Consider the following 18,281-nt stretch of genomic DNA (forward strand, 5'->3'; position numbering starts at 1 on the left):
TTCACCTCAACGGTTTCTTTTAATTGTCGATATTCTCGACAATGGCTGAGAAGTGCATCTTGGTGCTTTGCCACATTACACCTCTGGCCATCAGCTTTTATTATGCGCAGTATGAATCGAATCTGAATTTCACAATTGGCGACCTCCCCTTGTAAGTGCAAACCTGTATGTCGGTCTGGTGATTCGACCTGTTGTGCTGTCAATCATGAGTAATATTCCAGGGTGTGCTTTTCACGAGGATAATGCTCGACCACATACTGCTGTTGTACCCTAACGTGCTCTACAGAGTGAGGTCATGTTGACACGGCTTGTTCCTCACCAGATCTGTCTGCAATCGAGCATATGAGGGACAACGTCTGACTCCAACTACAGCATCATCTACGAGAGTCACTCAAAAAGAAATTCACACTATTTTTGTAAAAATATAGTTTTCATTCTGCATGTGTTAAAGTTTTACAGTGTGTAGATACATCCTTCCCGCTTGTTTTCAAACTTAGTTCAACCTATTCCCTCCGGCCGAAGTGGCCGAGCGATTCTAGGCGCTATAGTCTGGAACCGCGCAACCGCTGCGGTCACAGGTTCGAATCCTGCCTCAGGCATGGATGTGTGTCATGGCCTTAGGTTAGTTGGGTTTAAGTAGTTCTAAGTTCTCGGGGACTGATGACCTAAGAAGTTAAGTCCCATAGTGCTCAGAGCCATTTGAACAATTTTTGAATCAACCTGTTCCCGTGAGTGGCGCCGTCACAGCATGTCTTCAAGATGGCTGCTACACTTGACGTTCGTCAGAAGAAACGTGCTGTCATAGAATTCCTGTGCTGTGAAAAAGAGACCGTGGGAAACATCCACAAGAGGTTAAAAAAGGTGTATGGAGATGCTGCTGTCGATCGCAGTGCAGTTAGTCGGTGGGCAAGCAGGTTACGTGATGAAAGCGGGCACGGCAATATTCAGGATTGTCCTCGGAGTGACAGGCCTCGTACTGCTCAGATGGACAACACTGAAACACCCGCCCTACAGTCCTGACCTGGCTCCAAGTGACTATCATCTCTTTGGGAAACTGAAAGACTCTTTTCGTGGAACAAGGTTTGAAGATGATGACTCCCTTGTGCACGCTGCCAAACAGTGGCTCCAACAGGTTGGTCCGGAATTTTACCGTGCAGGTATACAGGCGCTGCTTCCAAGATGGCGTAAGGCAGTTGAGAGGGATGGAAATTATGTGCAGAAATGAAAATATTGTTCCTAAAGGATGTATCTACACACTGTAAAACTTTCAAACATGGATAAAAAAATAGTGTGCATTTCTTTTGGAGTGACCCTCGTACAAACATCTTTAAGCATACCTGTACTGATCAACCAAATGCAACAGGCTTGGAGCTTCATCCCACAAAATGATATCCGGCACCTGTTCAGCACAATGCATGCATGTCTGCATGCTTGCATTCAACATTCTGGCAGTTACACCGGTGATTAATGCATCAGCATTTGACAATTGCAATGGTTTATCTCCCGCTTACAATAAGCTGTGATCCTGCAATGTTAATCAACCTAGTGAAACGTATTTCCAAAATTCCATTACTCTACATTAATTACCTTTTGGTATGTCGGATTTTTTCTCCGCCAGTGCAAGTGAGCTACACTCTGATAAAATTCTCCCAACAAACCGAAGTCTATCAGTCGCCTTCCATACAAGCAGGCTCACGTGCTGTTTCCATTTTACCTCCCTCTGCAATGTTACACCTCCATATTTAATTGACGTGACTGTGTTAAGCAGCACACTACTGATACCGTTTTCGAATACTGCAGGATTGTTTTTGCTACTACTCTTCCTTAACTCACACTTTTTAATATTTAGAACAGTCTGCCATTCATCAGACCAAATACAGGAATTCTGTCAAAGTCCTCCTGCGTCTTGCTACAGTCACTCAGCGACGATGCTTTTCTCGTTTACTAGAGCGCTATGATCAAACAGTCGCAGACTGCTGCTCACCCCACTCGTCAGATTGTTTCTACGTCTACGAGGTGTGACAATAAAGTAATGAGACTGATGTGAAAAAAAAATGTTGCTTACTGTTTTAGTCAAGTTTAGTGTTGTCTCCTTCAAAGTAGTTCCCTTCTGATTGCACACACTTTTTCCAGCGCTTCTGCCATTGATGGCAACATTTCTGGACACCATCTTCTGTAATGTACTCCAAGACCCTCGTCACAGCTTTTTGGACATCTTGTGTTGTTTGAAAATGGTGTCCCTTGACCTCCATTTTGACTCTTGGAAATAGGAAAAAAGTCGCATGGAGTGTTATCTGGTGAATAAGGTGGCTGTGGTAGTACTGAAATTTGTTTGGAGGTTAAAAATTGCTGTGCTGACACAGCAGTATGGGATGGCCCATTATTGTTATGCAGAATCCAATTATCAGCAGTGTTGGCACAGACACAACGAACTCTTTTACAAAGTCTTTCTAAAATTTCTTTGTAGTAATATTGGTTAACACCCACTATTTATGAACAATTCCATTTGAATCAAAGAAGCAGACAAGCATGCATGGTCGTCCACTGCAGTCTTCATCTTCAACATTCGTTCTGCCTTCACTAAACATTTTATGCCAATGGAAAACTTGAGCTCTTGACATAGCCTCCTCTCCAAAAGCCTTCTGAAGCTTACTGTAAGTTGTCGTCGCGTTTTCATCCAATTTAACGCAAAAAGAAATGGCATACCGTCGCGGAATATTATGCGGTTCCAATTCCGTGCCGAGAGACACAAATACGTGTTAACCCTAGGACACCCAAGCCTTTTTTTCTAACTTGGATGCCTAAGGGGGGGGGGGGGGGGTTCGGCGAACCCACAGATATTAAATAAGTTTACTGACAAAAATTACAACTTTCAAAATGGTTTATGTATTTGAATTGAGTGAATAAAAAATTGACATATTACAATACAAAATACAGATGTATTCATATACAATAGACTACTCTGAGTCCTCAACTGCAAGGCAAGAGACACACTTCACAATTTTTTCTGACTGTGTGTTACACGCATGTTTATGACACTGTCCACAATATTGTTTTGGTTTACTTAGATTGTTGTACTTCTGCTTCTTTGTTTTAGCTTCTCTTACACAAATATGGCACCGACCTTCCCCTACAGGAGACTGACATGCTTCTGTTGTCACTTCTTTGATTTTCTTTTGTAGAATAGTCTCCATTGATTGAACAATTTGGTTAGACAACCCTCTTGCATTGGCACTTCTTTCTTCTACCTGCCATTTCACTAATTCCAGCGCCCTCTAAACAAGCTGCGCATCTCACCAATGGAGAGGTGGACCCCTGGTTTATACAGTAGTGGAAACTTATCATTCACTTTGTTGAAAACATCACGGATTGTTGTGAACTTTTCTGCTTCCCTTCTTAGCTGGCGGGTACTTTTGTCATCAAACCTTATGATTGCAATAAGTTCCTTGAAACGTTCTCTTGCCATAATACCCTTGTAAACTGGCCGACCCATTAGGTCTTACAAAAGATTGTGTACACTGACAGAATTGCCCTTATTTTACCCCATAAGTATCAGGAATCCTATAAAGGCATACAATTCTTTCTCATTAGTCGAAGTAACATTTCGCCTAACTGACTCTTCTTTTGAATGTTCTACTATAACACCCATGATGTCAGGCGTAAGACGTAACTTCAAAGCTTCTCCAGGTGAATGGCAAACACCAGCTGGAGTTACTCCTGCCTGCTCTCTTACTATATTAGCAACATACCTCCAAGGAATTCTAGGCTTTGTGGTTACGTACCTTCTTCCAGACTTGGCCACAATAACATCCTGATGGTCACTGCCTGAAGCTGCGCTATTTTCTCTAACATCCACATCACTTTCCCGATCTGAATCATACTCCATAACACCATCCTCATAGTCACTTTCACTCCCCGAGTCAGAATCTTCATCTAAAATTTCACTCAGAACTCTTTCTAAAGACGAGTCACGTATTCTTTTAGTCATTTCTAAGTCTGGATGTGAACAGTAGGGAACTGCACTAACTCACTGCAAGTTTACAAGACAAATAAGAGCTGACTGACATCAACAATCACTTCCTCTCAAAGTAATCCGATTGTTGTGAATGTCAAGTATACCAACCAACAAGAAACTAACTTGCATTGTTGTAGAGATGAGAAATACTACTAAGGGAAATTTTCTATAGCGTGGAATCCTAAGGGGGGGGGGGGGGTTACTGGACCCATAATAAGTTTATTTATTTTTTTCTTTCAAAGCAGGATTTTCTATAAAACATATTGACACTGATGTTTCATAAAACAGCCAACAAACAATAACGTAAAGGGAATATGTAGTATGAAAGTTACTTGGGCAAAAGCAGGGGACATAAAAAAATTGTGGGTTCAGCGAACCCTCCCGTTAGGCGGCCTAGGGTTAACTTATTACAGCACAATTCACGACTGAGCAGTTGCATCGATATGCCACTTGGACTAGAAGCAGGTTATAGCCCAAGGTCAAAGATATTGTGCCTACACAAGCCTGCAGGGTTGCCACATCTTGCAAAGAAAATCAGTCTCATTACATTATTGTGGCACCTCGTATATCTGTACTCTGCCGCAGGGTACTTTGTGTTGACAAAGAAACGTCGCTAGCACACGTCTCTAGGGCAGAACCGACGATACCACCTCGTCTCTGGCGAAGACGCGTTCGCTCTTCAGTGTGAGCGTATAAAAGCAGGTGGAGCTGAGACGCTGGAAGCTCTGGGAAGAAACGGTCCCGCCTCGAGACGATCGATGGCAGCCGCTACACGCCGGGACGCCCGTCGGTCACGCACTGGCCGCACGCAGCATGCAGCGAACACCGCCTCACGCACCACAAAGTGCGTCAGTAGCGAACATCGAGCACTGCTGGCCGTGGCTGGAGTCGCCAGGCGCCACCCGGCGCTGGCTCCTGAGAAGGGGTTGCAGGGGAGAGGGAGGGAGGGAGGGAGGGAGGGAGGGGGCTGACTTATACGGCGACATCAGTCACCAGCTGGCGGCTATAAAGCTGCATTCCGCAAGGCATGGACGGCCGACTCCCGCTCCTCCTCAGCCTATCGGTTGCAGATTGTTTTAACTTATAGTTCGAGTATGAGCTTCCCATGACACTCTTACGGGGCTCAGGAACGCCCTATACTTGCAATGTTAAAATGACGCTTATAAATTACATCTTTCCTCACAAAGTATTTGAGGTAGGAAGTTGAACTTTTTACAGATTATTTATTGGAATATGGGCTACAACTTAACACAGGGATTTTACAAAATTTTAGTTCAGTTATTAAAGATGATTTTTTTTTTCAATTGTAATGAAAATTCACAACATTTTTTTGCAATTTTTTATTTATATATTCAAAAATATACAGTTTTTTGGAAAAAGGCTGTGTTAAATTATGCAGAAGGTACTGTGTAACATTTACTGAAAGTTTGAAACAAATATGTTTGGAAGATCCTTAGAAAACATGTAATTAGTATGAGAAAATAAAAGTTTTGGGAATCGAGCGACAAAGATTGGATTAACTTTTTAGTGCATTCCAGGTCCATAGGATGGATTATCTTCATCTTCTGCAAACTCCTCCTCCAGCTTCCTATTGTTCCTCCTCCTGTTTACTCTTGCTTGTATTTCTAGACTCTTTACAGCCCTGTCTGCAGCCCGAAGGCGTTCCTTGTCTAAAGCAAGCATCGCTCGTACCATGTTAGAATGTTATTATTTACAGTAATAACACATACCTTTGGCTTTCCAACATTTCCTCTTTTCTTAAAAGCCTTCAGAGGATTTCTAAAAACTTTACTTTTACTCATTATTATACTTCAACAAAACAGAGGCTCAAGAAACAGAATTAATTACGCATATTTTCGAGATAACGACAGAGTAAATAAACATGAAACAATCACACCAGCGATATATATTGAACCATCACAGGTTAGCCACAACACATACTTTATCTCACATCACTAAAATGTACCTGATGAACACGGACGTTAATAATAACACCATTTGACAGCAGTTTAACAGCGCCACAGTGGGTCACGCCCATGTAGAACACATTTCAAAAAAAATTAAAAATAGTTGTAGTCTTCGGAATTGAATAAATTATATATCTATTAAAAGGTAATAGTCTGCAGATTCAGAAAACGCAAAAAAGTAAAAATTGAACTTTTCATGATTTTGAGCGTTTCCGGAGCCCCTTAACACAAGCAACGTACTCCTTCTAACACTATTAATGATCCCTGTTTACTATTTTGTTCTTAATTGTGTATTATACCTCGGGAGGGGGGGGGGGGGGTTGGCTGGTAGTAACAAAGTGGCTGCTCTCAATTCGCACATGCACAAATACAGGTTGTCCCAAAAAAAGAATCTTCCGATTTGATACGTCTACATTTCGTACCTAATAAACGTAGGAAATGAATTTTGTTTTTCGATGAACGGCTTAACGGGAAAACCTCCTCTAGTATTACTTTTCCTCAACGGTAGTTGTCGATACCAGTATTATTTTTCAAATTTTGGACAGGTCAATATTATCTCAGTTGAAATAATTGTGAAAACTCCGCCTCGATTGCACAAACTACCTGGTGTTTACTTAGATTTCAGCGTGGGTAACCACGCCTTCTTCAGAACAAATATAAAACAGCTTGCCTAAATAGGCATAGTCAAAGGCTAAAATCAACACCCATAGCGGCAAGACCCCAAAAAATTTTTTTACAAATACACGGTACATATGTAAAAAATCAATAATACACTTCTGGAAATGGAAAAAAGAACACATTGACACCGGTGTGTCAGACCCACCATACTTGCTCCGGACACTGCGAGAGGGCTGTACAAGCAATGATCACACGCACGGCACAGCGGACACACCAGGAACCGCGGTGTTGGCCGTCGAATGGCGCTAGCTGCGCAGCATTTGTGCACCGCCGCCGTCAGTGTCAGCCAGTTTGCCGTGGCATACGGAGCTCCATCGCAGTCTTTAACACTGGTAGCATGCCGCGACAGTGTGGACGTGGACGTGAACCGTATGTGCAGTTGACGGACTTTGAGCGAGGGCGTATAGTGGGCATGCGGGAGGCCGGGTGGACGTACCGCCGAATTGCTCAACACGTGGGGCGTGAGGTCTCCACAGTACATCGATGTTGTCGCCAGTGGTCGGCGGAAGGTGCACGTGCCCGTCTACCTGGGACCGGACCGCAGCGACGCATGGATGCACGCCAAGACCGTAGGATCCTACGCAGTGCCGTAGGGGACCGCACCGCCACTTCCCAGCAAATTAGGGACACTGTTGCTCCTGGGGTATCGGCGAGGACCATTCGCAACCGTCTCCATGAAGCTGGGCTACGGTCCCGCACACCGTTAGGCCGTCTTCCGCTCACGCCCCAACATCGCGCAGCCCGCCTCCAGTGGTGTCGCGACAGGCGTGAATGGAGGGACGAATGGAGACGTGTCGTCTTCAGCGATGAGAGTCGCTTCTGCCTTGGTGCCAATGATGGTCGTATGCGTGTTTGGCGCCGTGCAGGTGAGCGCCACAATCAGGACTGCATACGACCGAGGCACACAGGGCCAACACCCGGCATCATGGTGTGGGGAGCGATCTCCTACACTGGCCGTACACCACTGGTGATCATCTAGGGGACACTGAATAGTGCACGGTACATCCAAACCGTCATCGAACCCATCGTTCTACCAGTCCTAGATCAGCAAGGGAACTTGCTGTTCCAACAGGACAATGCACGTCCGCATGTATCCCGTGCCACCCAACGTGCTCTAGAAGGTGTAAGTCAACTACCCTGGCCAGTAAGATCTCCGGATCTGTCCCCCATTGAGCATGTTTGGGACTGGATGAAGCGTCGTCTCACGCGGTCTGCACGACCAGCACGAACGCTGGTCCAACTGAGGCGCCAGGTGGAAATGGCATGGCAAGCCGTTCCACAGGACTACATCCAGCATCTCTACGATCGTTTCCATGGGAGAATAGCAGCCTGCATTGCTGCGAAAGGTGGATATACACTGTACTAGTGCCGACATTGTGCATGCTCTGTTGCCTGTGTCTATATGCCTGTGGTTCTGTCAGTGTGATCATGTGATGTATCTGACCCCAGGAATGTGTCAATAAAGTTTCCCCTTCCTGGGACAATGAATTCACGGTGTTCTTATTTCAATTTCCAGGAGTGTATTACTTATCTCAACCCTGTGTGTGCTGCCTCGCCCCAGCCAACGTACGATGGTCACAGGTTCTCCACCGAACTGTAATATTATTGTCTTGGCACATATGTACCGTGTATTTGTAAAAATTTTTATGGGGTCTTGCCGCTGTAGGTGTTGATTTTAGCCTTTGACTATGCCTATCTAGGCAAGCTGTTTCATATTTGTTCTGAAGAAGGCGTGGTTACCCACGCTGAAACCTAGGTAAACACCAGGTAGTTTGTACAATCGAGGCGGATTTTTCATAAATATTTCTATACTTCCGATTACTGACGCGCTGCAATACTGAAAGTTCTTTTATCTCAGTTGCTTTTCTGAAAACTTTCATACAGTTTTACACACAGTACGGTATGTTATATTTAAAGCTAAATTTATGAAAAGTAATTACTTTATAAAATATTTTAATTTCGATGTTATAATGGATGAGTTCCAGTTCTGATTGTACAGTTAAAATTATATATTTTTTTAAACATTTGAAATTACGAATTATTAGCACACTTAAAATTTCTGTTATTAATTACGCAATCCTATACTGTTTACTATGTTTCTTTCTGGGTTCATTTATGAAATGAAAATCGAAATTAATAACGTAATGGAAATTAATAGAAAGTCATTTGTTAAGAAAAATTGAGAACCCTTTGGAATATTGTTTTTCCGCAGAGTGTGGGATTCGTAAGCTTGCCTCTGATGTGACCGGACGTATTTTTGTATTACTCTGCGAGCAATGTAATTTCGTCTTTGTTAATGGGAAAAATAAAAATACTGTATGACGCAATAAAATGTGAGAAAATATATTTACGTAGAAAACGCTGCAACAACTATCTTCAGTTTTATTTAGTTCAAACCAATCGTGAGGACCTAATGTGAGATTTTCAGCTTCAGGAATCAGACCACTAGACAAGAAGAACTGGAGCCATCTCAACGTGACAATCTAGGTAAACTTGAAAGTTTATTGATTGGCGACTCCATGGAGTGTTTTGTGCACCACGACCAAATAGTGGATAGAATTGGAAGGAGAATCAGCATTGGCCGTATTTTTATGGTTTATTATCCGCAAAATCGATTTTCGGTCACTTAGTGACCATCTTCAGTGCTAGAAGTTAAAAATTTCACATAACTATCAGAAAGTATAAAACAGAAAATCACAACTACACCTGCGTATGAACGTAACAGTTGGTAGGAACATACCTGTAATATACAATTAAAATTGGTAGGCACTGGTATCAACAAGCTTAGAGCGATCACACAAACTGAGGCCGCTGTTTACATGCACCTGTTCAGCAGACCTCGGTGTGACAGTTCTTGGAACGCCCTCTATGTGACATGTGTCACGTGAAGACTTAATATTACTGGTTTTGCAAGATATTAACACAAAATAACTCTTGTGCGTTTGTGAATCATGAAGTAATTCAAATTTAAAATGTACGTAAAAAAAATAGCAGACGAAGGGGGAAGGAAACATCTAAAATATATTGGCGTATTGTTTTTAAAAAACCAACTTACAAAACATAAAACAGATCGATAATAAGTTGTCAGAGTGCAGTACAAGTAGAAGAGAAAAAGACAAGGAAAAAGAATAATATATGAATAACACGAAATGAGTTATAACACAGTTAAAAAACAAACAAAAAACCTAATACCCACCATTTGGCATGGGAAGATAGAAGTACAACGTTCGTGATTTACGTAAAATGTTACGTTAAGATTAATGAGTCAAATTTATAAAAAATAGTAATAGTAAGAAACTTGCCATTACGTAATAATTAAAATGCCGTGAAACACAATATTCATACAAAAAGTTTGTAGGTGTGGCTACACAATTTTGTTATCATATTTAACCGACATGATGATATACCTCACGTTTGTCCCTTTGGACAAGCTAGCATTATTATAACAATGGTTATAGGCTTCCGCATAAGCACTGGGTCAGAACCCATACATACATGACATCAAATACACACGATTGCTTAATGTAAAACATAGCACCCACCATTTGGCGTGGGAAGTTAGAAGTATATCGTTATTGATTTACGTAAAATATTACGTTAAAACTGAGGAGTCAAATATATAAAAATAGTAATAGTACGAAAAATGCCACTAAGTAACAATTCAAATGCCATAAAACAATATTCATTACAACCACAAAACAAGTTTGAGGGTGTAGCCTAACAATTTTGTTATCATATTTAACGACGCGATAATGTACATATCATTCGTCCCATGTGGACAGGCTATCATTTTTTATAACACTGGTTGTACGCTTCCACATAAGCACTGGGTCAGAACCCATACATACATTGACAGGTTGATAAAACAGTAACAAAATTGCCAAGAAACCGGTTTTGAATACTGTGGTGTCACCGCCAGACACCACACTTGCTAGGCGGTAGCCTCTAAATCGGCCACGGTCCGTTAGTATGCGTCGGACCCGCGTGCCGACACTATCAGTCATAGCAGACCGAACGCTGCCACACGGCAGGTCTCGAGAGACTCCCTAGCACTCGCCCCAGTTGTACAGCCGACTTTGCTAGCGATGGTTCACTGTCTACATACGCTCTCATTTGCAGAGACGACAGTTTAGCATAGCCTTCAGCTACGTCATTTGCTACGACCTAGCAAGGCGCCATATTCAGTTACTATTCTGAACGGATAATATTGTGAATCATGTACCGTCAGGAGCGACGTTCATCATTAATGGATTAAAGTTAAGTATGAGACTAATTACGTCCGCTTTCTAAATTCTAATTCTTTGTCATGTTCCAGACCTCGCGTCAGTATAGTTCTTCCCTCCTCACGCTAGCCTGCGTGAGCTAAAACGCGTGGATTTCGGCCTCCTCTAGTAACATGGTGTTGGCTCTTCAGCCAACACTACAAATGCTAATAAAAATAATTTGATTTTACATAACTTATAGTAGCAGTGGGACCCATATGAAATAAAAGCAGACTTAAGAAGTACCTCTAATTCTAATTGTGTTACTGAAATAGATTTAAAATACAAGATGTGAACAAGTAGTACACAACCCACATCGAGAAACCATTATGAGGAAGGTCAGGTAATAGTGCCACTTATACCAGAAATATACATCGTACTTAAGAGAAATTAAAAATAGGCTATTCACGATATCCAGCACGTATTCAAATAGAAAAGGAATTGTTAACATACATTAAAAATAATTACGTAAAAGTGAAAACCGATTCATATTGAAACACGTATGTAACATAGCAGCGATGGTGAGGCACGTTAAAATCTTTGACCAGAGAGCCTATTTTCGTGATTAGTCTGCGCTTGACCGCGCGAGTGTTGCGAGCAGTTCGCTTGTAGTCGTCATGTAGAGCAGTTCAGTTATAATCGTCATGCAGAGCAGTCGGTCAGTAGTAGCAGCCCAGTGCGGTTGTGTGATGTAGTCTGTCGGCAACACTGGTCAAGATGCTGAATGAGGTATATTGTTAATTAAGGTAATCATCAGATAATGTAAAGTTTATTTATTGTAATTAATTTCCAACAAGTGCCCCAATAATAATTTTGATTTCAAAAGCAATTTTACAAAAAAAATTTATTTAATTGAATTAACGATTTCGTTCCACTTCCCTTAAAGAAAAGTTTCAGTTAAATTACAAAAAAAAGGGAATATTATTATTTGCAATGCAGTTCCTCCAAGCTGTGCGCAAGAATAAGAGCAGAAATTTGACTAGCAGTTACAATGAGGTAAGAATTTAATTCTGATTTGCACAGGGCCAAAGACCAATATTTCGGTCTAATTGAATTATCATTATCACTGAGATTTCATTGGCACTGAATTGTTTTTCATTATTTTTGCGGGAGCTTACACCAGAGTCAGATTGCGAATTTTTGTTTAATTGTCATTGTCAGTAAATTTATTTGCTGGGAGATTACGTTAGGTTGTATTCTTGTTAACATTCAAATTATTGTCCGGTCAACATTTTTGTGGGAAGGTTTCACTTGGCTCCCATTTTATTAAATATTTATGTCTTTTCTTTTAAATTTTTCTGGGGAGGTTACACTTGGCGACACCCAGTCCAGGATCGTATTTCGTTGAGAATCTTTTGAACAACAGTCAGATATCTGCTCTTATTTGCTTAGATATAATTAGGATTTGGCGCAACGCTTTTACTAATCTTGTGACTTTCTTTCTACAGGCCAACGGCAATTCGTTGCTCTATTGTATTTGTGTGTTGCTTTTGCATTTGTGCTCATTGTTTTGTGAATAATTGTGACTACTGTAAAAATGCCGCGAAAGACTGTGAATAGTGTATCGCGAGGTATTATGAATGAATTTACCGACTTAAACAACGTGACCGATAGTAATTGTGACACGCAGTGTAATGATGACAATCCTGCGTACACTGACAGTCAATGCGTTCCAACCACTGATGATGACTTTTGTCTTAATGATGAACAAACGAACTCAATTGTCTCGTCTGTTAATTTGACGACAATTGATGTCGCGGAACGCTCTATTGTAATGAGCGCTGCCCAGCTTAACACACCCGGTTTGGAAAATTCAAGTAATGTTCAGACGAATTTTTCTAATGAAAATGAACAGGATACACAAAGTACGACGGATCCATTTAATTCCGAAATAGTGTCTGACAGTGTACATCCGAGTGATAATCCTTTTTGTAAATTACAGAATGACCAAATGGTCACACAAAGCGCGACAATTGCAGGTACACCACTAAACAGTGCAGAGAATAGAAATGCTGACTTTGAGTCGAGTCCAATTATGGCATTGTTGCTACAAATGACTAAGCAATTTAATGAAAAATTAGACAGTAATAATGAAAAACAAGACAAACTTAGTGAACAGGTCAAACAACAGAACAAACAGCTAAATGAAAAATTAGACGACAATTCCAGACAGCTTAGTGAACAAATTAGAGCTGTTGCCGCGCAGTGTCATGACACTAAGGAACAGTTGCGCGTGGAAATTGAGGCTTGTTCACGAAAAAATAGCGAAGAAATTAAGTCTGTTGCGCAAGAATTAAGGGAAATGCAAACAGCAGCAACAGAAACACTCAGAGACGAAATTAGCGGAGTCGCTAAACAATGCTCTGAAAAAGCTACACAATTACGCGACGAGTTTAAAGCAATGACAGCAGAACTTTCGCGCACAATGGATGAAAAGATCGACGCGAAATTCGACCAACAGAACACTCAGATTGACGAACGCTTTAATCTCCACATACAAAACAGTGATACGCGTTTCCGCAAATTTATTCAAGATCAAAACAAAGTAAAACGACAAGTCATGGAAACAATCACGGCTCAGAGACAAGAAGACAAACGTAAAATGTTCGCGAAAGCGAAGACATACGTAGACAACAATATTGCGTCAGTGTCCGACGAAATTAATTCCATCAAACAGTCGAACACAGAATTACGTGACGAAATTTCCAATCTTAAATCAAAAACAGATACACACACAGTAGATATTCAAACAGTGACAGACAGGTTCGAACAATTAGAACTAACACAGGATGTCATCAAAGCTGATGTTAAAAAGCTGAGCGAAACTACGCGTAAGTTGCAAAAACAGATTAATGCGTCCGATTCTAAAACCGATGATCAGGCAAAAATATTGACTGAAAAATATGACGAATTAGCCAATCGTATTGATGCTATTGAAAGTAGTAATGACAATAAATCAGACGATACTACACCGATTTCATTTAACCAAACACCTGAATTTCAAAATTTACAGCAGACAATTAATGAGATCGATTCATCTAATAACACGTTGCGTAGAAAATTGTCGAGTTTACAACAAGAAGTAACAGAGATGAAAAACATTTCAGTTAATAACATACCACAACAGACGCCACTTTATGAACATTTGCCAGACTCGCGCAACGCGTATAATTTGAGTAATCTACAGAGAGTACGGGACTTAGATTCCGAACAACCACAGTTCAATAGATTCTCTTACGATCCTGAACATGTTCCATCACACAGAGATGATAATTTCGATTACAAACATTTTCTGTCAGTGAGAAAGTTTAAAGTTTTTAAAAACGATAGAACGCAGATTCACCCGCTGGATTGGATTCAACAATTTAGCTTTGCTCTTCCACCGACTTGGCCTGTTACGCATAAACTTGAATTTATTTGCAGCTTTTTGGAAGGCGAACCGGCAACTCGTATGAGACCGATCGCGAGACAGTGTTACTCGGTAGAGGAATTTCAGAATGCTTTTCTATCAGCGTACTGGTCGAAGACGACACAGCGCGGAATTAAAGATCAGTTAATTAGTTTGCCGAATTACGAGAAGTCAAATTTTCCCAGTGTGACGCAATTTTTTGAGCACATGGTGCAACAGAACCAGTACCTAAGTGAACCGTACAGTGAATCCGCACTTATACAATTATGCATTTCCAAATTACCACGGTCATTACGAGTGTCACTTCTAACGGGGCAGCAAAAGGAAAACATTTCATCATTCAGAGATCTTTTACAGCTCTTGGAAGTACAACAATCTGATTATTCTTTTGTAAACAAAAATTTTTCGTATAATAACCAAGGTCAACAAAAGTACAGGAATTATGATCAGACACGTAATTTCAATAGGAAAGATAACAGACGCTTTAGGAACAACAACTACCAAAACTCTAATAACAGCCAAAATTCTAATTATCAATATCGTCAAAATTTTCAGCAACACGAACCACACTTTAGTAACAATAGAGGTATTTCACAACAACAACATCAAAACCAGCCGGTTAGCATACGTAACCAACAATGTAATGCACAAGGTCAACCAGGCTTTAATGTTCCGCCGCGAGCACGTATAGTCCCTGATACAACAAATAGTAACGTACGGCAGCAAGGAAACAACTACGTACAAAGAAGGCAGTATTTCAATTCCTATCGCAATACACCGTATAGGAATGACTATCACGACAGACGTAAAAACGATGAGCACAATTATGAGCGTACATATAATAACAGTCGGTCTTACCAGCATCAAAGTAATCAACAAGAACCTATTCTCGTGAATGAACCCGACAGTAGGTACCATCCAGAGCGTAATACGTCTGGAAGAAGTAATAGAACTGTTCAAATAGTCGAAATGCCACAACATCCTCCTAATAATAATAACACGTCAGATAGAATCTGACTAGATAATGTACAGATCGCATCTTCCAATAACACAAGCACTACGTTTGACACGCAAAATGTTGTTCACGAAAATGTAATTACTTTTGACGATATCAGAGACACTCTCTTGCAGGAAAGACCATTTGTTCAGAAAACTATTTCACATCCTGTCATCGAAATTAAAATTGGTTCATCAAAATTCTCAGCAGTAATTGATTCCGGATCACCTATATCAGTAATAAATGAGGAGACTTTTAACGAGTGCAACAAAGAGAATACGTATCCGACATTACCATTAGGCAAAACAAAAGTGAAAGGAGCAGTATCGAGTAAAGGAGTAGACGTTAAATTACAGACGCATTTATCATTTTGTATTGGAGGTCATATTTTCCACTCTAATTTTTGGATTGTTCCTTTATTGACAACAGACGTAATTTTAGGTACGAATTTTCTGGTACAACACGACGCAGTTATTGATTTTCAGAATTCTTATTTAATATTAAAGGATGAAAATGTACAACTTGCTTTAGAATTTCAGCACTCATTATCTGCGGAAGAACAAACAATTAACCGCACAGAGGTCATTTCCGTGTCACGTAGCATAGACTGTAATCCCACATTGTTCACGGATACGTACGTACACAACTATAATACTCCAGACGAAGTTGACTACGACGTAATGCAAATGATTTCCGATAAAGTTAGACAAAGCAGTGCAACTACAGACGACGAACGAACGCAATTACACAAAATTCTTTTACAGCAAGCTCCAGTTTTCGACAACATTCCTGGTACTATGTCCGGATTTATGTATGAATTTCAAGTGAAACAGCACGACACATTTAAAGCAAAGCATTATCCCATTCCATATATTCACAGAGAACAAGTTAAAAAAGAATTGCAGGATATGCTTGATCAAGGAATTATAGAACCAGCAGTTAGTCCGTACATAAACCCGCTACATATTGTTAAGAAAAAAGATGGCTCACTTCGCCTCGTACTTGATTCACGTCACATTAATGACATTATTATTAATGAAAGAGATCGACCACAGACATTAGAGGAACTGCTACAGAAATTTCACGGTACTGCTATTTATTCTACATTAGATTTGAAATCGGGATTTTGGCAAATTCAACTTCATCCAAATTGCAGAAAATATACAGCTTTTCTCTGTTTCGGCGACTGTTATCAATTTTGTAAATTACCATTCGGCTTAACTATTTCTTCTGCAGCTTTTATTCGCGGTTTGAACACAATACTTCCGACAGAACTTAAGGACAGAATTACGACGTATGTAGACGACATTCTTATCGCAGAAGCTAACTGGTCTGATCACAATCTGATTCTTGAACAACTGTTACAAACTTTTCATGCACAAGGAATTACAGTTAATCTTAGTAAATCGCACTTTGGCAAAACTTCTATAAAATTTCTTGGACACGTAATTTCAGCGGAAGGCATTGCACCTGATCCGGAAAAACATCAAGCTCTACGTGACATTACTGTTCCTACGACGAAGAAACAATTACGCAGCTTTTTGGGTTTAATCAACTTTTTTCGAAAATTTATTCATCACTCCGCTTTAGACACACCTAGATTATGTCAACTGACAGGTAAAAACAGTATTTGGTCTTGGGATAAGCAAGCACATTCTGAATTTGTGAACCTGAAACATGCTTTGTTGAATGCTCCACTTTTATCGCACCCAGATCTTACCAGAAATTTTTCCATTTCCACCGACAGTTCCAACACAGCTTTAGGCGTACATATTTTTCAGGAAATTGAAGAAGATGGTTCTACAGTAATTAAAAACATCGCATTTGCAAGCCGCATTTTGTCACCTGCTGAACGAAATTACACCGTTACAGAATTGGAAACATTATGTGTTGTATGGGCTTTTACGAGATTTCGGCACTTTCTTTATGGCAGACATACCACCGTGTACACAGACCACAGAGCGATACAATTTTTACTTTCGGCTAAATTCACTCACGACAGATTAAGCAGATGGAAACTTTATTTACAGGAATTTAATTTCACAATAGTTCACATTCCCGGTACGTAAAATGTTATAGCAGACGCACTGTCGCGTTCTCTCGGCAACAATCAGCAAGACGTAGCAACCAACTTCTGCAAAACAAATTTCAGTGTCATGTACATTCAGCAAGTAGCATTTGAAAATTTTATTTCATCGTCATTACAGGACATAGCACAAGAACAAAATAAAGACAATGTGTGGAAAGAAATTAAACACCTTTGGCAAGATAGGAATAATGTTACGATTAGGAACCACTACACTGTACGCAATGACATTCTGTTTCGCCGCTCTCATCCTGACAGCAACAATTGGTTATTATGCATCCCTGACGAACTTGTTAACAAATTAATCTGGTACACTCATTTAAGTTACGCACATTACGGAGCACGAAAATGTTTTCTTATACTGAGACAGAACTGTTATTTTAACAACATGGAGAAACGTATACGACGAGTTTTAGCGTCTTGTAAAATTTGCCAGAAAGCTAAATCAGACACCACTTCACATATTCCTCCTTTATATCCCATTGTACCTGTTAAATTAAGACACATGGCCGCAGTAGATATTTTTGGTCCGATTCCGAGAACTAACAGAGGTTTTTGCTACATCTTTGTCGCTGTTGAGCTCACTTCAAAATTTGTTACTTTCACTCCGTTACGCAAAGCTACTGCTAAAACTGTTTCGAAAGCATTTGTAAAACATTTTCTATTTCATGTAGGACATGTGATGAAAGTAATTTCTGACAATGGATCTCAATTTCGTAGTAGCGTATGGACACGCATGTTACGAGCCAGAAACATTTCTCCGATCTATATATCCAAGTACCACGCTTCTTCGAACCCCTGTGAACGGTTAATGAAAGAAATTGGTAAGCTGTGCCGAATATACTGCCACAAAAGACATATCGATTG

The sequence above is a fragment of the Schistocerca cancellata genome, chromosome 7, assembly GCF_023864275.1.
Source record: "Schistocerca cancellata isolate TAMUIC-IGC-003103 chromosome 7, iqSchCanc2.1, whole genome shotgun sequence".
Taxonomy (NCBI): Eukaryota; Metazoa; Arthropoda; class Insecta; order Orthoptera; family Acrididae; genus Schistocerca; species Schistocerca cancellata.